This window comes from Coccinella septempunctata, chromosome 1 (assembly GCF_907165205.1).
Source record: "Coccinella septempunctata chromosome 1, icCocSept1.1, whole genome shotgun sequence".
NCBI classification, from domain to species: Eukaryota; Metazoa; Arthropoda; class Insecta; order Coleoptera; family Coccinellidae; genus Coccinella; species Coccinella septempunctata.
Window position 1 is genome coordinate 10,120,361 of NC_058189.1, and position 22,980 is coordinate 10,143,340.

The following is a 22,980-nucleotide window of genomic DNA, read 5'->3' on the forward strand; positions in this document are numbered from 1 at the left end:
ATTGGACCACCACCATGAGCCCGAAAACTAGGAAAGGGCACCAACAGAGCTTAATCCTTTTGATATCTGAGATATCTAGGATAAGTGAATGTTCCTCTGGAGAGGAGTGTGAAAGCCGCAAGGCTTAAGTCATAGTGATAATCCACTTCTACAAGAAGTGAGGGGAGATCAGAAACCTAATGTACGCCAATGATGCGAGGAAGAAACAGGACCCGACCGACATCAGGAAACTGGAAGCATGATCTACTGGACCACCACCATGAGCCCGAAAAACTGGGAAAAGGATCCAGCAGAGCTTAATCCTTTTGATATCTGAGATATCTAGGATAAGTGAATGTTCCTCTGGAGAGGAGTGTGAAAGCCGCAAGGCTTAAGTCATAGTGATAATCCACTTCTACAAGAAGTGAGGGGAGATCAGAAACCTAATGTACGCCAATGATGCGAGGCAGAAACAGTACCCGACCGACATCAGGAAACTGGAAGCATGATCTACTGGACCACCACCATGAGCCCGAAAAACTGGGAAAAGGCTCCAGCAGAGCTTAATCCTTTTGATATCTGAGATATCTAGGATAAGTGAATGTTCCTCTGGAGAGGAGTGTGAAAGCCGCAAGGCTTAAGTCATAGTGATAATCCACTTCTACAAGAAGTGAGGGGAGATCAGAAACCTAATGTACGCCAATGATGCGAGGAAGAAAGAGGACCTGACCGACATCAGGAAACCGAGAAGCATGATCTACTACTGGACAACCACCAAGAGCCTGAAAACTAGGAAAAGGCTCCAACAAAGCTTAATCCCTTTGATATCTGAGATATCTGGGATAAGTGAATGTTCCTCTGGAGAGGAGTGTGAAAGCCGCAAGGTTTAAGGTTTAAGTCATAGTGATAATCCACTTCTACAAGAAGTTAGGGGAGATCAGAAACCTAATGTACGCCAATGATGCGAGGAAGAAACAGGACCCGACCGACATCCGGAAACTGGAAGCATGATCTACTGGACCACCACCATGAGCCCGAAAAACTGGGAAAAGGCTCCAGCAGAGCTTAATCCTATTGATATCTGAGATATCTAGGATAAGTGAATGTTCCTCTGGAGAGGAGTGTGAAAGCCGCAAGGCTTAAGTCATACTGATAATCCACTTCTACAAGAAGTGAGGGGAAATCAGGAACCTAATGTACGCCAATGATACGAGGAAGAAAGAGGACCCGACCGACATCAGGAAACCGAGAAGCATGATCTACTGGACCACCACCATGAGCCCGAAAAACTGGGAAAAGGCTCCAGCAGAGCTTAATCCTATTGATATCTGAGATATCTAGGATAAGTGAATGTTCCTCTGGAGAGGAGTGTGAAAGCCGCAAGGCTTAAGTCATTGTGATAATCCACTTCTACAAGAAGTGAGGGGAGATCAGGTACCTAATGTACGCCAATGATACGAGGAAGAAAGAGGACCCGACCGATAGATATCTAGGATATGTGAATGTTCCTCTGGAGAGGAGTGTGAAAGCCGCAAGGCTAAAGTCATAATAATAATAATAATAATAATAATAATAATGTCTGGCCTGCCTGGCATCTATCTGATAGATGGCCTGCCGGATAGCCATCGTAACGACGTAGACGGTGCAGCCAGCCACGCCTGCTGTCCGCAGTCTTATTCCTTTTTTCTCTCTCTGTCACATCCTTCATGGGAATGCTTCTTTCACATTCATAAAAATTTATGAATGTGAATATTCAATTTTATATTAATATGGTCTCGTATATGGAATGAAATTTTCTCCTAACTTTCAGTTCTTTGATCTGATTTAATTATAAAAATTAAAAATATTTTTATTATTCATTCATATGCATTGTTACTCAACTAACATGTCCTTTCCTCTAATTTATAGGCTGATTAAAGCCTGTTCTTCATCGTCCCCCTGCCTGGGCTCCAATTCCAGGAAGATTGTCACCCCATGGTTTTCTGGTTCGTCCAATGCTTCGGCGACCTGATGGTGATTTGTCTCTTGTTATTTTAACCATTCTTTCTGTTGACATTCGACTGATATGGTCGTTCGATTCCATCTTTCTATGCAGTATCCAGTCGCCGATACAATCCACCCCACACGTTCTCCTGATGTTCTCGTTTCTTTCCCTGTCTAACAGCGTTTTGCATAAGTCATCATGACTCTTATCACTGTTTAATAGATACGCGATTTTGCACATATTTCTCTGAAAAAAATCTCTCCAAAATTAATACATCAAATTTATATTTCCTTTCGAATAATACCATCTGAATATAAAATCTTCAAACGAAACAATACTTCAAATCTTAGAATTTTCTGGGTTCATAAAATGAACTAATGAATTATTATCTATGAACGAATATTGGAACAAGTGGTTTTAATGCAAATAGTTATTTTTGTATCTAGTGCGCGAAATGCTACTTTGATGATCGAGAACTGATTTTTTTTCAACGAGGCGCAGCCGAGTTAAAAAAAAATAGTCGAGATCACCAAAGTATTTCGCGCATGAGATTCAAACAAAATTTTTTCTACAAACGTCAAAAATATTATTCTAAAATAAGTAACATGTTTAGCTTAATATGAAAAAGAGTATTGAAATTTCAGGATCAAGTGCTGTCACCTCTACGGCAGTTGCTTACAAATCAAAAATGGATAGTCTTATCCAACTCCCAAATCTACGATATCACGAGCTGAATCTGAGTTATCTGGATTAGGAATACCTAATTATTGGTTCGTGCACTGGCTGCACCATTAATGTTAACATTGTGAATAATAAATAAAATTAAGTAGTGTTAAATTTTCTCACAATTTGAAAGCCTTAATTATTGTTAAACATTAATAAATGAATGATTTCTTGGATTTTTGCTTGATTGAGGAACATAAAGGTTATGATATAAAAATCCCATATAGTTTACATGCAGTGTGCGAAGTATGTATTTCGCACATTACTTCGCGCACGGTGTCATGGTAACGAAGGAAAATGAAAAAAAGGGTCACTTCGCATATTGTTGTCAATGCGCGAACCTTGTCATTTTTTGACGTTTGTAGAAAAAAGGCCTTCATCATTATGAACGCTGGACAGAACAGACCATAGACTAAACCCTTGGTTTATGTCTATGGAACAGACATTCAAAATTTTTAATGATTATATTTCAGCACATTTTCAATTGAAAATATCCATGATAGTCATCGTTTCAACATGAATTCAGTTTTTTTTTGTGAGCTGAAAACAAAAAATATACCTAAAATAATATGGAGGTAAATCAAGAAAAAATTCAAAATTTTTCGTCTCATTAATGATAGTTATTTGAAAATGTAGGGTTGAGGGAAATAATTTTTTCTACTGATTGTAGAGAAATGCATTAGCGTTTTTAAACTTTTCCCCGCTCTCAGTTCAGTTTTCGCACTAAATCTGATTTTTCTGGTTTTTTTCCTGACTATTGATGTTATCACTCCCTGGTTCAGGAAATAACTATTTCTGATTTTGTAAAGTGCCATTATGACAGGAAATTCGATTGACTGCAAAAAATCATTTGATGATATCTCAAAAATGCACAATTCCAGACATAAAGGAAAAAGAAAACAATATTATAAATTTTCAGACCCTCGTCTCGCAAAGTCCAATATTTCAAAACGAATTATCAAACTTCAAGAATTCATTTGTTATAGTCGGAACAAAAAACCGTTCATGAATAAATAGCCAGTTTTAATTCCTCATTTGAGACTGTTATGGCACTTTTGATCTCCCATGAAAAAAGAACAAATATTTTTTTTCAAATTCGAGCCTAAATTTCTTCTGTTATTTTTTTAATTTGTATTTCTAATTGAATTATGTTTAAACAACTGAGTTGGTACCGTCATTCTTTCTCATACGCCATAGCAACGATTGACACAGCACTTTTCTATCCTAACAACTCCGGACAAAGGGAGGCGTCACTTTAATCCCTAGGTTTATAATATACTATTTCACAGTGTGAAAAGCCAAATTCATAGAAAATCTCGAAAGACATCAAATCTGAATTTTATATTGATCTTCGTCCACCTTCATCCCCCTTTGAGTAGGTATTACTTATTCCCAATTTTTTTAATGGAAAGTATACCTTGTGATATATCCAAAAAAATCTAAAAGATCCAGATATTTTTCAGAAGTTACTGAGAAATAGTTACCGATATTCGCTCTTATATATAATTAATACGTAAAATATTGTTGCCAAGATTTTCACGGTGAGCATTTTGAACCTTTACTTCGTTGGCACCCATACACTGACATTCATACTACTGAGTATTGAAATTCAGTAGTCATTCAAAATTGGCCTAAGTAGGTAATATCTTCGATTATTCAATACAATAATTTAATATAATATACACGGTGAGAACTTTTTAAAGAGAAACTACAGGAATATCGAAAACCGTTAGAAATAAAGGATGGTTTAAATTACAGAAAAGTAGTACACTAGTAGAATCGCTATATTGGATAATGACTACAAACCCAAAATTATGTAGAGTTATCTTTGAAACAAATTAGTTATAAAAAAAGATAATCTTGATATTCAGTTTTTTTGAGATATCTCGGGAACCCTCAGAGGTATTTCAGAAATATTTAAACCAACACACTCATCCTGAAATGAAGCATTTTTTTATAATCCAAGCCACCCTATATTTCTAACGGTTTTCGATATCTCTGTAGTGTAGTCTCCCCCCTAAATATTTCTAACCGTGATGTATATATGTAACACTTAGTATAAGATACTCAATAGTTTGTAATAATCGCTGGTATTACATATTGATTGTATTTTACGGAATTTCGATAATCAGATGGTTAAATTTTATATGTTTTGTTACCAGAAACATAAAAAGGACAAGATTTTCGGATAGAGAATAAAGCTACCTCTTAGGGGTCTTAATCGTCACTTCAAAAGGGTTAAAGATAGAGGTCCCATATTTTCACATTTGAGAATATCAATTTATAATTCAAATTTAACGTGTTTTTCGGGATATTCTATAAATATTTACATACAATAACCCAAGTAATGAATTTATTCCATTTGGTTTTTTCATACTGCTTACTCGTACCTACTACATGCACGACCTATCATCATATTAAAATTTCTATGGATGAGGGAATGTTTATTGGAAACAAAATATTTCAGTCCTTGATTTATTATGTAGCCGAAAATGGCATGTTTTTTATTGCTAAAACTGTGCTTTTTTTCAAAATCGTTCTCTCCAAAATGGATAATGGAGTCGTGAAAATTGCACTTTTTTAATCGTTTTAATGTTGTATCTCGTTTATATACTGGGTTTTCAAGTTACTCCTGGCCAAATTTGTGTGGTCAACTGTGAATCGATTACAATAACAATATTGTTCTAATTGCTTTCGATTTACCGCCTATCAGAAATTTAATTCTAGGATTTAAAATGATCTTGAGGTTGCTAGTATTCGATGAAAAATCTATTTTCAAATATAATTTAATATTGCCTTTCCAATTCATTGAATCCTGAATACAAGTTTCCCATATTAACTAGAGTTGATTGATATCTGATAAAAGATTACAATGAAGCCTTACGGAATAATTATATGATTTTTATGTTTGTTTTTTTTCAGCTCATATTTTATATTGTTTTATCGATAAACGGGTAGTGATCCATGCAGCTCTATTCAGTTAAAATAATGTGTTAGGTCAGTGTACATAGTTCAACTTAACTCTTTCCAAGCAGGTACATCCTGTAAAGAGCTAATTCAAAAACAAAATTTTCAGTGATTCATATTTGTTATTTTGCTCGTATTTTTTTTCAATGAGCTTCACAATACGACGTCATTGTTGACTCTTCAGAATTGTGGATGCCATACTGTTTCTATATACTACTTTATTTTTGTATACACAACTGGTTGAATATTAGAGAGATATTGTCAAGAATAAATCAAAGCCATCTTTTTTCGAAACTTAGTTTGTAAATATTATTCATGTCCAATCTAGTTTGTGCATAACATTTTTCGTTTTCGATGTGTTCTCATATGAATTATATATATATTATCGTCTGATACATATATTATATACAGGATGATGAGAATATTTTGTGGGCGAATAGGTGATGCTCTACTACCTTCGATATTTATGATATGAAAAAAACTTATTTCGAATATTGAAAGCTAGAGGTGAATTTCGATGATATCTCTCATGTACTCAACAGTCATGTAATAAAAAATATTTCAGTGTATAAATAGTATGGCATTCCTAACCCAAATAAATCTACGATGATGTTGAGTTAGGAGGCCTAAATGTTCAATATAGAATAGAAAAATAATGAACATTAATCATTGAAAATTCTTTTTTTATTCACCTGCCGATAACACAACTTAAATATACAATGTACACTGACTTAATACTTCATTTTCACTGAATAAAGTTTGATAAATCACCACGCGTCTTTCGATTCAAAAATATAAAATTGCAGTTGAAGCAAAAACAAACATAAAAATCATATTATTGTTCTGTATGGCTTCCCTATAATAATTTATTCGATTCGTTCGAATCTGGTTAATATTGAAAAGTTGTATTCGGAAATCAATGATTTGGAAAAACAATATATAAATATGTATATAAAAATGAATTTTTCATAGATATCAAAATGTTTAAAGGTTTATATTCATTATTTTCCACTTGATTCTTCAAATAAGCATGATACGACATCATGGTGGGCTTATCAGAATTATGAATGCCATACTGTTTTTATACTACCATATTTCTATATACATAACTGGTTGAGATTATGAGAGATATTGTCAAGAATTACTCAAAGCTATCTGTCTTCGAAATGAAGTTTTTAAATATTATTCATGTCCAATGGAGTTTGTGCATTACATTTTTCGTTTTCGATGTGTTCTCATCTGAATTATATATATATATTATCGTCTGATACATATATTATATACAGGATGATGAGGATATTTTGTGATCGAATGAGTAATGCTCTACTCTGTTCGATGTCTATCATGTGAAAAAACTTATTTCGAATACTGAAAGCTGGAAGTGAATCTCGATGATATCTCTCATAAACTCAGCAGTCATGTGTAAAAAGAAATATTTTAGCATATAAATAATATGAAATTTATAACTCGGATTGCTGTTTAAAGCTTTAATATTCAGATTAGAATAGGAAAATAATGAACATGAATCATTGAAAATTTTCAAATTTTCTGTCAAAAACAGAGTGAAAATATACTGAAAGCAACAGCCCTGTTCTAGGAGAGTTGAAATATCTGAAAATAAATTTTTCATCGATAACAAGAAACCTTGTTAACATTTTGAACCGAAGGATTCAGTGTATGATAGGTGGTAGATTGAAAGCTACCAGAACCATTGTTATTGTAATCAATTCACTGTGGACTATACAGAACCCCAAAGTGTATGGTCCCATTATGTTCCGTTTCAAAGTTATGCAAGATTCCATCTTCCACTAAAAACATAACATAACTTGAAAACTTCCATCTTCATAAAAATTCATTTCACTATGGGAAATATTTCCGATAAGTATTGAAGTTTTCAAGATATGCCTTGTTTTGAGTGAAAAAATTTGAAAACGTCAGAAAATATTGCAATATTGAATAGCTTCCAAATGAGAGATAATGGGAGCATACTCTATAGGAGTTCTCGGTTGTTTACAAATTGTCTGTGAAATTTGGACAGAAATAGCTTGCACACCCTGTATTTAAAAGAAACCAATCATGAAAATGATGGAGATAGTATAATTTCCCGGACACCATTATCATATTATTTCGGAGTAAAGTAAAGGTTAGCTTTACTTGTCAATAAATAACAAATACACAGTTGTTGCACCAGAATATGTAATTTTCGGCTACCTAAAACTGCGTTTCGAAAATCAATGACGTAAATATTTCGTTTCCAAAAAACATCCCCGCATCCATAGAAATTTAAATATGAAGATATTCGTTATTTGGGATATTGTATGTACATATTTATAGAATATCCTGAAACACTTTAAATTTGAATGATAAACAGATATTATTCTTAAATGTGAAAATATGCGATCTCTATCTGCAACCCTCTTGATATGACGATTAAGACCCCTAATTTCCAAATGCGAAGTATGGGCTTGTGGTATCGTTTGAGAGGTAGCATTATTCTCTCTCTAAAAATCTTGGCAAAAAACATATAAAATTTAATTATCTGATTATCGAAATTCCATACAATACAACCAATATGTAATACCACCGAGTATTACCATTGCGTATCGAATACTGAATGTTATCTATATACAGGGTTAGAACTATTTGATTTAGGGGAGACTACACTACAGAGATATCGAAAACCGTTAGAAATACAGTGTGGCTTGGATTACAAAAAAGTTGCTTCATTAGAGGATGATTGTGCAGGTTTAAATATTTCTGAAATATCTAAGGGTTCCGAGATATCTCAAAAAAACTGAAAATCAAGATTATCTTTTTTTAATAACTATTTTGTTGAATAGAAAAAATTGTAAACGAACAAAGGATAATTATTGAATTGTTTAGCGTTAATTCGTTATAAAAATTAACAGTCGTTTTTAATTCGAACATGAATATTGTTGATTCACGCATTTATGTAACTACGTGACGCACCGATATTATTCATTTCAACCGTACGGTGTGCGAATAAATCAGTATTAAGTTAACCGCGCGTGTGTTCGGTACTGTGTAGTTTTGGAATCGAATTAATCGATTAGTGATATTTTTTGTGATAAATAGTACACTTATCGTTTACTCCTGCGGAAAAAGTGTTTCATTGCAGTGTAATGTGAATAATTGTCATTCATAATGAATCAAACAATTTTAAACGAACAAAGGATAATTATTGAATTGTTTTGTTTTAATTCGTTATAAAAATTAACAGTCGTTTCTAATTCGAAGACGAATATTGTTGTTTCACGCATTTATGTAACTACGTGACGCACCGATATTATTCATTTCGACCGTACGGTGTGCGAATAAATAAGTATTAAGTTAACCGCGCGTGTGTTCGGTACTGTGTAGTTTTGGAATCGAATTTATCGATTAGTGATATTTTTTGTGATAAATAGTACACTTATCGTTTACTCCTGCGGAAAAAGTGTTTCATTGCAGTGTTATGTGAATAATTGTCATTCATTATGAATCGAAAAAATTGCAAACGAACAAAGAATAATTATTGAATTGTTTAGTGTTAATTCTTTATGCGGAAAAAGTGTTTCATTGTAGTGTAATGTGAATAATTGTCATTCATAATGAATCAAACAATTTTAAACGAACAAAGGATAATTATTGAATTGTTTAGTGTTAATTCGTTATAAAAATTAACAGTCGTTTCTAAGTCGAACACGAATATTGTTGTTTCACGCATTTATGTAACTACGTGACGCACCGATATTATTCATTTCAACCGTACGGTGTGCGAATAAATCAGTATTAAGTTAACCGCGCGTGTGTTCGGTACTGTGTAGTTTTGGAATCGAATTAATCGATTAGTGATATTTTTTGTGATAAATAGTACACTTATCGTTTACTCCTGCGGAAAAAGTGTTTCATTGCAGTGTAATGTGAATAATTGTCATTCATAATGAATCAAGCAATTTTAAACGAACAAAGGATAATTATTGAATTGTTTTGTTTTAATTCGTTATAAAAATTAACAGTCGTTTCTAATTCGAAGACGAATATTGTTGTTTCACGCATTTATGTAACTACGTGACGCACCGATATTATTCATTTCGACCGTACGGTGTGCGAATAAATCAGTATTAAGTTAACCGCGCGTGTGTTCGGTACTGTGTAGTTTTGGAATCGAATTAATCGATTAGTGATATTTTTTGTGATAAATAGTACACTTATCGTTTACTCCTGCGGAAAAAGTGTTTCATTGCAGTGTAATGTGAAATTGTCATTCATAATGAATCAAACAATTTCAAACGAACAAAGGATAATTATTGAATTGTTTAGTGTTAATTCGTTATGCGGAAAAAGTGTTTCATTGCAGTGTAATGTGAATAATTGTCATTCATAATGAATCAAACAATTTTAAACGAACAAAGGATAATTATTGAATTGTTTTGTTTTAATTCGTTATAAAAATTAACAGTCGTTTCTAATTCGAACACGAATATTGTTGTTTCACGCATTTATGTAACTACGTGACGCACCGATATTATTCATTTCAACCGTACGGTGTGCGAATAAATCAGTATTAAGTTAACCGCGCGTGTGTTCGGTACTGTGTAGTTTTGGAATCGAATTAATCGATTAGTGATATTTTTTGTGATAAATAGTACACTTATCGTTTACTCCTGCGGAAAAAGTGTTTCATTGCAGTGTTATGTGAATAATTGTCATTCATTATGAATCGAAAAAATTGCAAACGAACAAAGAATAATTATTGAATTGTTTAGTGTTAATTTGTTATGCGGAAAAAGTGTTTCATTGCAGTGTAATGTGAATAATTGTCATTCATAATGAATCAAACAATTTTAAACGAACAAAGGATAATTATTGAATTGTTTTGTTTTAATTCGTTATAAAAATTAACAGTCGTTTCTAATTCGAACACGAATATTGTTGTTTCACGCATTTATGTAACTACGTGACGCACCGACATTATTCATTTCAACCGTACGGTGTGCGAATAAATCAGTATTAAGTTAACCGCGCGTGTGTTCGGTACTGTGTAGTTTTGGAATCGAATTAATCGATTAGTGATATTTTTTGTGATAAATAGTACACTTATCGTTTACTCCTGCGGAAAAAGTGTTTCATTGCAGTGTAATGTGAATAATTGTCATTCATAATGAATCAAACAATTTTAAACGAACAAAGGATAATTATTGAATTGTTTTGTTTTAATTCGTTATAAAAATTAACAGTCGTTTCTAATTCGAACACGAATATTGTTGTTTCACGCATTTATGTAACTACGTGACGCACCGATATTATTCATTTCACCCGTGCGTTGTGCGAATAAATCAGTATTAAGTTAACCGCGCGTGTGTTCGGTACTGTGTAGTTTTGGAATCGAATTAATCGATTAGTGATATTTTTTGTGATAAATAGTACACTTATCGTTTACTCCTGCGGAAAAAGTGTTTCATTGCAGTGTTATGTGAATAATTGTCATTCATTATGAATCGGAAAAATTGCAAACGAACAAAGAATAATTATTGAATTGTTTAGTGTTAATTCGTTATAAAAATTAACAGTCGTTTCTAATTCGAACACGAATATTGTTGTTTCACGCATTTATGTACCTAACTACGTGACGCACCGATATTATTCATTTCAACCGTACGGTGTGCGAATAAATCAGTATTAAGTAAACCGCGCGTGTGTTCGGTACTGTGTAGTTTTGGAATCGAATTAATCGATTAGTGATATTTTTTGTGATAAATAGTACACTTATCGTTTACTCCTGCGGAAAAAGTGTTTCATTGCAGTGTAATGTGAATAATTGTCATTCATAATGAATCAAACAATTTTAAACGAACAAAGGATAATTATTGAATTGTTTTGTTTTAATTCGTTATAAAAATTAACAGTCGTTTCTAATTCGAAGACGAATATTGTTGTTTCACGCATTTATGTAACTACGTGACGCACCGATATTATTCATTTCAACCGTACGGTGTGCGAATAAATCAGTATTAAGTTAACCGCGCGTGTGTTCGGTACTGTGTAGTTTTGGAATCGAATTAATCGATTAGTGATATTTTTTGTGATAAATAGTACACTTATCGTTTACTCCTGCGGAAAAAGTGTTTCATTGCAGTGTAATGTGAATAATTGTCATTCATAATGAATCAAACAATTTTAAACGAACAAAGGATAATTATTGAATTGTTTTGTTTTAATTCGTTATAAAAATTAACAGTCGTTTCTAATTCGAACACGAATATTGTTGTTTCACGCATTTATGTAACTACGTGACGCACCGATATTATTCATTTCAACCGTACGGTGTGCGAATAAATCAGTATTAAGTTAACCGCGCGTGTGTTCGGTACTGTGTAGTTTTGGAATCGAATTAATCGATTAGTGATATTTTGTGTGATAAATAGTACACTTATCGTTTACTCCTGCGGAAAAAGTGTTTCATTGCAGTGTAATGTGAAATTGTCATTCATAATGAATCAAACAATTTTAAACGAACAAAGGATAATTATTGAATTGTTTAGTGTTAATTCGTTATAAAAATTAACAGTCGTTTCTAATTCGAACACGAATATTTTTGTTTCACGCATTTATGTAACTACGTGACGCACCGATATTATTCATTTCAACCGTACGGTGTGCGAATAAATCAGTATTAAGTAAACCGCGCGTGTGTTCGGTACTGTGTAGTTTTGGAATCGAATTAATCGATTAGTGATATTTTTTGTGATAAATAGTACACTTATCGTTTACTCCTGCGGAAAAAGTGTTTCATTGCAGTGTAATGTGAAATTGTCATTCATAATGAATCAAACAATTTTAAACGAACAAAGGATAATTATTGAATTGTTTAGTGTTAATTCGTTATAAAAATTAACAGTCGTTTCTAATTCGAACACGAATATTGTTGTTTCACGCATTTATGTAACTACGTGACGCACCGATATTATTCATTTCAACCGTACGGTGTGCGAATAAATCAGTATTAAGTTAACCGCGCGTGTGTTCGGTACTGTGTAGTTTTGGAATCGAATTAATCGATTAGTGATATTTTTTGTGATAAATAGTACACTTATCGTTTACTCCTGCGGAAAAAGTGTTTCATTGCAGTGTAATGTGAATAATTGTCATTCATAATGAATCAAACAATTTTAAACGAACAAAGGATAATTATTGAATTGTTTTGTTTTAATTCGTTATAAAAATTAACAGTCGTTTCTAATTCGAAGACGAATATTGTTGTTTCACGCATTTATGTAACTACGTGACGCACCGATATTATTCATTTCGACCGTACGGTGTGCGAATAAATCAGTATTAAGTTAACCGCGCGTGTGTTCGGTACTGTGTAGTTTTGGAATCGAATTAATCGATTAGTGATATTTTTTGTGATAAATAGTACACTTATCGTTTACTCCTGCGGAAAAAGTGTTTCATTGCAGTGTTATGTGAATAATTGTCATTCATTATGAATCGAAAAAATTGCAAACGAACAAAGAATAATTATTGAATTGTTTAGTGTTAATTCTTTATGCGGAAAAAGTGTTTCATTGTAGTGTAATGTGAATAATTGTCATTCATAATGAATCAAACAATTTTAAACGAACAAAGGATAATTATTGAATTGTTTTGTTTTAATTCGTTATAAAAATTAACAGTCGTTTCTAATTCGAACACGAATATTGTTGTTTCACGCATTTATGTAACTACGTGACGCACCGACATTATTCATTTCAACCGTACGGTGTGCGAATAAATCAGTATTAAGTTAACCGCGCGTGTGTTCGGTACTGTGTAGTTTTGGAATCGAATTAATCGATTAGTGATATTTTTTGTGATAAATAGTACACTTATCGTTTACTCCTGCGGAAAAAGTGTTTCATTGCAGTGTAATGTGAATAATTGTCATTCATAATGAATCAAACAATTTTAAACGAACAAAGGATAATTATTGAATTGTTTTGTTTTAATTCGTTATAAAAATTAACAGTCGTTTCTAATTCGAACACGAATATTGTTGTTTCACGCATTTATGTAACTACGTGACGCACCGATATTATTCATTTCGACCGTACGGTGTGCGAATAAATCAGTATTAAGTTAACCGCGCGTGTGTTCGGTACTGTGTAGTTTTGGAATCGAATTAATCGATTAGTGATATTTTTTGTGATAAATAGTACACTTATCGTTTACTCCTGCGGAAAAAGTGTTTCATTGCAGTGTTATGTGAATAATTGTCATTCATTATGAATCGAAAAAATTGCAAACGAACAAAGAATAATTATTGAATTGTTTAGTGTTAATTCTTTATGCGGAAAAAGTGTTTCATTGTAGTGTAATGTGAATAATTGTCATTCATAATGAATCAAACAATTTTAAACGAACAAAGGATAATTATTGAATTGTTTAGTGTTAATTCGTTATAAAAATTAACAGTCGTTTCTAATTCGAACACGAATATTGTTGTTTCACGCATTTATGTAACTACGTGACGCACCGATATTATTCATTTCAACCGTACGGTGTGCGAATAAATCAGTATTAAGTTAACCGCGCGTGTGTTCGGTACTGTGTAGTTTTGGAATCGAATTAATCGATTAGTGATATTTTTTGTGATAAATAGTACACTTATCGTTTACTCCTGCGGAAAAAGTGTTTCATTGCAGTGTAATGTGAATAATTGTCATTCATAATGAATCAAACAATTTTAAACGAACAAAGGATAATTATTGAATTGTTTTGTTTTAATTCGTTATAAAAATTAACAGTCGTTTCTAATTCGAACACGAATATTGTTGTTTCACGCATTTATGTAACTACGTGACGCACCGATATTATTCATTTCACCCGTACGGTGTGCGAATAAATCAGTATTAAGTTAACCGCGCGTGTGTTCGGTACTGTGTAGTTTTGGAATCGAATTAATCGATTAGTGATATTTTTTGTGATAAATAGTACACTTATCGTTTACTCCTGCGGAAAAAGTGTTTCATTGCAGTGTAATGTGAATAATTGTCATTCATAATGAATCAAACAATTTTAAACGAACAAAGGATAATTATTGAATTGTTTTGTTTTAATTCGTTATAAAAATTAACAGTCGTTTCTAATTCGAAGACGAATATTGTTGTTTCACGCATTTATGTAACTACGTGACGCACCGATATTATTCATTTCGACCGTACGGTGTGCGAATAAATCAGTATTAAGTTAACCGCGCGTGTGTTCGGTACTGTGTAGTTTTGGAATCGAATTAATCGAATAGTGATATTTTTTGTGATAAATAGTACACTTATCGTTTACTCCTGCGGAAAAAGTGTTTCATTGCAGTGTAATGTGAAATTGTCATTCATAATGAATCAAACAATTTCAAACGAACAAAGGATAATTATTGAATTGTTTAGTGTTAATTCGTTATAAAAATTAACAGTCGTTTCTAATTCGAACACGAATATTGTTGTTTCACGCATTTATGTAACTACGTGACGCACCGATATTATTCATTTCAACCGTACGGTGTGCGAATGAATCAGTATTAAGTTAACCGCGCGTGTGTTCGGTACTGTGTAGTTTTGGAATCGAATTAATCGATTAGTGATATTTTTTGTGATAAATGGTACACTTATCGTTTACTCCTGCGGAAAAAGTGTTTCATTGCAGTGTAATGTGAATAATTGTCATTCATAATGAATCAAACAATTTTAAACGAACAAAGGATAATTATTGAATTGTTTTGTTTTAATTCGTTATAAAAATTAACAGTCGTTTCTAATTCGAAGACGAATATTGTTGTTTCACGCATTTATGTAACTACGTGACGCACCGATATTATTCATTTCACCCGTACGGTGTGCGAATAAATCAGTATTAAGTTAACCGCGCGTGTGTTCGGTACTGTGTAGTTTTGGAATCGAATTAATCGATTAGTGATATTTTTTGTGATAAATAGTACACTTATCGTTTACTCCTGCGGAAAAAGTGTTTCATTGCAGTGTAATGTGAATAATTGTCATTCATAATGAATCAAACAATTTTAAACGAACAAAGGATAATTATTGAATTGTTTTGTTTTAATTCGTTATAAAAATTAACAGTCGTTTCTAATTCGAAGACGAATATTGTTGTTTCACGCATTTATGTAACTACGTGACGCACCGATATTATTCATTTCGACCGTACGGTGTGCGAATAAATCAGTATTAAGTTAACCGCGCGTGTGTTCGGTACTGTGTAGTTTTGGAATCGAATTAATCGATTAGTGATATTTTTTGTGATAAATAGTACACTTATCGTTTACTCCTGCGGAAAAAGTGTTTCATTGCAGTGTAATGTGAAATTGTCATTCATAATGAATCAAACAATTTCAAACGAACAAAGGATAATTATTGAATTGTTTAGTGTTAATTCGTTATAAAAATTAACAGTCGTTTCTAATTCGAACACGAATATTGTTGTTTCACGCATTTATGTAACTACGTGACGCACCGATATTATTCATTTCAACCGTACGGTGTGCGAATGAATCAGTATTAAGTTAACCGCGCGTGTGTTCGGTACTGTGTAGTTTTGGAATCGAATTAATCGATTAGTGATATTTTTTGTGATAAATGGTACACTTATCGTTTACTCCTGCGGAAAAAGTGTTTCATTGCAGTGTAATGTGAATAATTGTCATTCATAATGAATCAAACAATTTTAAACGAACAAAGGATAATTATTGAATTGTTTTGTTTTAATTCGTTATAAAAATTAACAGTCGTTTCTAATTCGAAGACGAATATTGTTGTTTCACGCATTTATGTAACTACGTGACGCACCGATATTATTCATTTCACCCGTACGGTGTGCGAATAAATCAGTATTAAGTTAACCGCGCGTGTGTTCGGTACTGTGTAGTTTTGGAATCGAATTAATCGATTAGTGATATTTTTTGTGATAAATAGTACACTTATCGTTTACTCCTGCGGAAAAAGTGTTTCATTGCAGTGTAATGTGAATAATTGTCATTCATAATGAATCAAACAATTTTAAACGAACAAAGGATAATTATTGAATTGTTTTGTTTTAATTCGTTATAAAAATTAACAGTCGTTTCTAATTCGAACACGAATATTGTTGTTTCACGCATTTATGTAACTACGTGACGCACCGATATTATTCATTTCGACCGTACGGTGTGCGAATAAATCAGTATTAAGTTAACCGCGCGTGTGTTCGGTACTGTGTAGTTTTGGAATCGAATTAATCGATTAGTGATATTTTTTGTGATAAATAGTACACTTATCGTTTACTCCTGCGGAAAAAGTGTTTCATTGCAGTGTTATGTGAATAATTGTCATTCATTATGAATCGAAAAAATTGCAAACGAACAAAGAATAATTATTGAATTGTTTAGTGTTAATTCGTTATGCGGAAAAAGTGTTTCATTTTAGTGTAATGTGAATAATTGTCATTCATAATGAATCAAACAATTTTAAACGAACAAAGGATAATTATTGAATTGTTTTGTTTTAATTCGTTATAAAAATTAACAGTCGTTTCTAATTCGAACACGAATATTGTTGTTTCACGCATTTATGTAACTACGTGACGCACCGACATTATTCATTTCAACCGTACGGTGTGCGAATAAATCAGTATTAAGTTAACCGCGCGTGTGTTCGGTACTGTGTAGTTTTGGAATCGAATTAATCGATTAGTGATATTTTTTGTGATAAATAGTACACTTATCGTTTACTCCTGCGGAAAAAGTGTTTCATTGCAGTGTTATGTGAATAATTGTCATTCATTATGAATCGAAAAAATTGTAAACGAACAAGGAATAATTATTGAATTGTTTAGTGTTAATTCGTTATGCGAAAAAAGTGTTTCATTGCAGTGTAATGTGAATAATTGTCATTCATAATGAATCAAACAATTTTAAACGAACAAAGGATAATTATTGAATTGTTTTGTTTTAATTCGTTATAAAAATTAACAGTCGTTTCTAATTCGAACACGAATATTGTTGTTTCACGCATTTATGTAACTACGTGACGCACCGATATTATTCATTTCAACCGTACGGTGTGCGAATAAATCAGTATTAAGTTAACCGCGCGTGTGTTCGGTACTGTGTAGTTTTGGAATCGAATTAATCGATTAGTGATATTTTTTGTGATAAATAGTACACTTATCGTTTACTCCTGCGGAAAAAGTGTTTCATTGCAGTGTTATGTGAATAATTGTCATTCATTATGAATCGAAAAAATTGTAAACGAACAAAGAATAATTATTGAATTGTTTAGTGTTAATTCGTTATGCGGAAAAAGTGTTTCATTGCAGTGTAATGTGAATAATTGTCATTCATAATGAATCAAACAATTTTAAACGAACAAAGGATAATTATTGAATTGTTTTGTTTTAATTCGTTATAAAAATTAACAGTCGTTTCTAATTCGAACACGAATATTGTTGTTTCACGCATTTATGTAACTACGTGACGCACCGATATTATTCATTTCAACCGTACGGTGTGCGAATAAATCAGTATTAAGTTAACCGCGCGTGTGTTCGGTACTGTGTAGTTTTGGAATCGAATTAATCGATTAGTGATATTTTTTGTGATAAATAGTACACTTATCGTTTACTCCTGCGGAAAAAGTGTTTCATTGCAGTGTTATGTGAATAATTGTCATTCATTATGAATCGAAAAAATTGCAAACGAACAAAGAATAATTATTGAATTGTTTAGTGTTAATTTGTTATGCGGAAAAAGTGTTTCATTGCAGTGTAATGTGAATAATTGTCATTCCTAATGAATCAAACAATTTTAAACGAACAAAGGATAATTATTGAATTGTTTTGTTTTAATTCGTTATAAAAATTAACAGTCGTTTCTAATTCGAACACGAATATTGTTGTTTCACGCATTTATGTAACTACGTGACGCACCGACATTATTCATTTCAACCGTACGGTGTGCGAATAAATCAGTATTAAGTTAACCGCGCGTGTGTTCGGTACTGTGTAGTTTTGGAATCGAATTAATCGATTAGTGATATTTTTTGTGATAAATAGTACACTTATCGTTTACTCCTGCGGAAAAAGTGTTTCATTGCAGTGTTATGTGAATAATTGTCATACATTATGAATCGAAAAACTTGTAAACGAACAAAGAATAATTATTGAATTGTTTAGTGTTAATTCGTTATGCTGAAAAAGTGTTTCATTGCAGTGTAATGTGAATAATTGTCATTCATAATGAATCAAACAATTTTAAACGAACAAAGGATAATTATTGAATTGTTTTGTTTTAATTCGTTATAAAAATTAACAGTCGTTTCTAATTCGAACACGAATATTGTTGTTTCACGCATTTATGTAACTACGTGACGCACCGATATTATTCATTTCAACCGTACGGTGTGCGAATAAATCAGTATTAAGTTAACCGCGCGTGTGTTCGGTACTGTGTAGTTTTGGAATCGAATTAATCGATTAGTGATATTTTTTGTGATAAATAGTACATTTATCGTTTACTCCTGCGGAAAAAGTGTTTCATTGCAGTGTTATGTGAATAATTGTCATTCATTATGAATCGAAAAAATTGTAAACGAACAAAGAATAATTATTGAATTGTTTAGTGTTAATTCGTTATGCGGAAAAAGTGTTTCATTGCAGTGTAATGTGAATAATTGTCATTCATAATGAATCAAACAATTTTAAACGAACAAAGGATAATTATTGAATTGTTTTCTTTTAATTCGTTATAAAAATTAACAGTCGTTTCTAATTCGAACACGAATATTGTTGTTTCACGCATTTATGTAACTACGTGACGCACCGATATTATTCATTTCAACCGTACGGTGTGCGAATAAATCAGTATTAAGTTAACCGCGCGTGTGTTCGGTACTGTGTAGTTTTGGAATCGAATTAATCGATTAATGATATTTTTTGTGATAAATAGTACACTTATCGTTTACTCCTGCGGAAAAAGTGTTTCATTGCAGTGTTATGTGAATAATTGTCATTCATTATGAATCGAAAAAATTGTAAACGAACAAAGAATAATTATTGAATTGTTTAGTGTTAATTCGTTATGCGGAAAAAGTGTTTCATTGCAGTGTAATGTGAATAATTGTCATTCATAATGAATCAAACAATTTTAAACGAACAAAGGATAATTATTGAATTGTTTTGTTTTAATTCGTTATAAAAATTAACAGTCGTTTCTAATTCGAACACGAATATTGTTGTTTCACGCATTTATGTAACTACGTGACGCACCGATATTATTCATTTCAACCGTACGGTGTGCGAATAAATCAGTATTAAGTTAACCGCGCGTGTGTTCGGTACTGTGTAGTTTTGGAATCGAATTAATCGATTAGTGATATTTTTTGTGATAAATTGTAGCGTTCTACACTGTATATAGTTGTTTATTGTAGCTGGCTTTTTAATTCTTGAAAAGACCATCACATGAAAGATTTTCAAATGTGGTTGTACGTCATATGTACGTTCATATGTGTAGGTAGGTGAAGAACGTTGATCTCCCTTCCTTTTTTTCGTTCCCGTTCGATCGAAGGTGTTACAGATTGTTACGATCATTGATTTCCCGAATATTATATTACTCTCTTATTATATTATATCACTCTCTTATAGTGTTTGAAAACCCTTATTCAATGGGTAAGTATCTTTCAATTTTCAAGCAACTTTGATTTCTTACAATGTCTCTTTTTTATTGCTTGATTGAAAATATAATTTCCGTTTTTACTTGGAATGCCTCCGCCATTTTATGTTATGCATGGAATGCTTTCAATCTTAAAAATTTTCCTGCGTATAGGAATTATTTCATCCTGCTTGATGCACGCTTTCATATATTGTGTGATCATTTTATTTTTGTTGCACCTCCGTCCTGAAACAATTCGAATATGATTGCCTCGAGATATTTGTATGTTTTTCCTGTTAGAAAAAGTAAGCGAAATAATTACACGAGTGTTTTTTATATTTAGAAAATATTTTCTTTGTTGCTTTGAGACGGAGGTGTCAAGGAATTTATGCTGGCATTTTGCTTATGCATGAACTGTGCATTTCAGTTTTTTTTGGAGTTTATCTTCCCTGGTAGGAGCTAAGCCAATTTTTCCAAGTTCGGGACTGCTTCAAAACGTTTGACGTTCCTGACTTCACGGAGCTGATGATACGACTTCGTCCAATTTGCAGATCCTGCAGCCTGCAAAAGAACTTCGTACAATTTGCAGATCCTGCAGCCTGCAACAGAACTTCGTCCTGATTGGCAGTACATCAGTCTTCCCGTTACTCCATTTCAACAGGGAAGTAAATATTATGAAAATCTGGTATTTTCATCTATATGTGTGTACATATGATCTGAGACTTTTTTTTAACTATAATTTGTAATTCTAGTATTTAGTATTTAGCTGTAAACATTTTTCTTGAATTCATTCTGGTACCAGGCTATTGATTGTATATTTTTATTTGTGAAGATAACACTTTTGTAAATAGACGAGTGATTTGTTCGACTGGGAGTTGTGTCATTTTCATTAGAGGAATTGTGTGATCAGGCTCACGACCCAATTACAACCGACTAAGCTCGGGCATTTTAAATGTTCTAATAGTCACAAGACTGTTACACAATTTTGGCGCCCAACGTGGGGCACTTAAAGTCCTTGTATTATATACTTCTAAAAACCTGGTCTCACTTTTCTCCTGGTGGGGGTGACTTGAGGATTCATGGTCGACCAACATTCTCGTTTCGGGTAGTTCAAGATTTTTCGGGTCATTCTCCTGGCAACCATATCGAATTTTCATTCGGGTGGCACTTTGGTTTTCTTTTCTATTATTATCTCGGTTATCTCTATTTTTCGAAATGTCTATCAATCCAAATTATCTAAGACAAAATGAACTCTCCTATGAAATTGCGATTAGAGGAATTGAAGTTCCGTCATCAGTAGATGACAAACGTAAAATTTTAAGGGGATTGCTATCCCAAGAGTCTTCAGATCGCAGTTTCATTGTCTTATCGGATCCCTTTTCTTTCAAAGAGAACGTTGAAGGAATCAGAGAAAGTTTGATTAGTCTGAAAGAAGCTTGTTCTAAATTTCAATCTGATTCCTCACCAGTAGATTATAAGCGTGTAATATCTCGTTTAACTCATGTAACTGGTAGAATTCAGCGTTTATTAACTGCAGATGATGATGAATCCGCTGTTAGGCAGAGTCTTTATAAAGAAGTTCTCATGTTAGAGTCTGATATTGCGGAGAAGGTTTCTACTGAACCTCTCAACCCTTCTTCCTCCACACCTGTAAAAACCTCGGGTTTGCACGACCCCTTATCTCATCTCAATGTAGGAACTAATCCTAAATGTATTCCTGTATACAAGTGGGGTCTAAAGAAGTACTCGGGGAGGGAACCATTGATTCCATTCCTGGAGTTAGTTGAGTCCCTTAAAGTTTCTAGGGGTTGTACGGATTCTGATCTGTTCGATTCTGCTGGAGATCTGTTCGAAAACGAAGCTTGGACTTGGTGGCATAACAACCACATAAAAAAACGTTTTTCCAACTGGAACGAACTCGTGAAGTCACTAAAATCAACTTTTTTGCATAGCAATTACGATTCTGTGTTGCTGAGTGAGATAAAATCTCGTAAGCAAAAACCCCGAGAGTCGGTAGCCCTCTTTATAACTTTTATGGAAGCTCAATTTAATAGGTTGAATAAATGTCCACCAGAGGTTGAGATGGTCAATGTTATTAGAGATAACTTGCTTCCAGATTATGTTAAGGCTCTTGTCTTACAGGATATTGGATCGATATCCCAGTTAACGACTCTTTGTAGGAGAGTAGAGGACGCACTGTGTTTGAGTGTTTCGAATCAGTTAGGAGAGATGCAGGTATCTCAGGTTCCTTCTAGTGTCAGATGTTGGAACTGTGGTGAAGAGAATCATCGTTACAATGAGTGCCGTAAGCAAAGAAAGCGCTTTTGTTATGGTTGTGGTCAGAAGAACGTGATCAAGTCTAACTGCCCCCTCTGCTCAAAAAACGTGAGGAGGATCCACAGTCCCGCAGGTATTGGAGGTCCTTCCGGTCTAAACCCTGCTCAAAAGCAAAAACCCAGGTCGAACCAGAAGAAGAATTAGTTTCTTCGGCTCCTGCAACGGCCAAGATCCCTGATTCGTCTGATAATCTCCCCAAATTACCTTCTCTCAGTTCTCTCACAAATGACCGAATCCATTCGAAGGAAGTCAACCCCTTAATGGAGCTGCGTCAGAAAGACAATCGTCCCTATTTAACAGTTCATGTTGGAGGAGA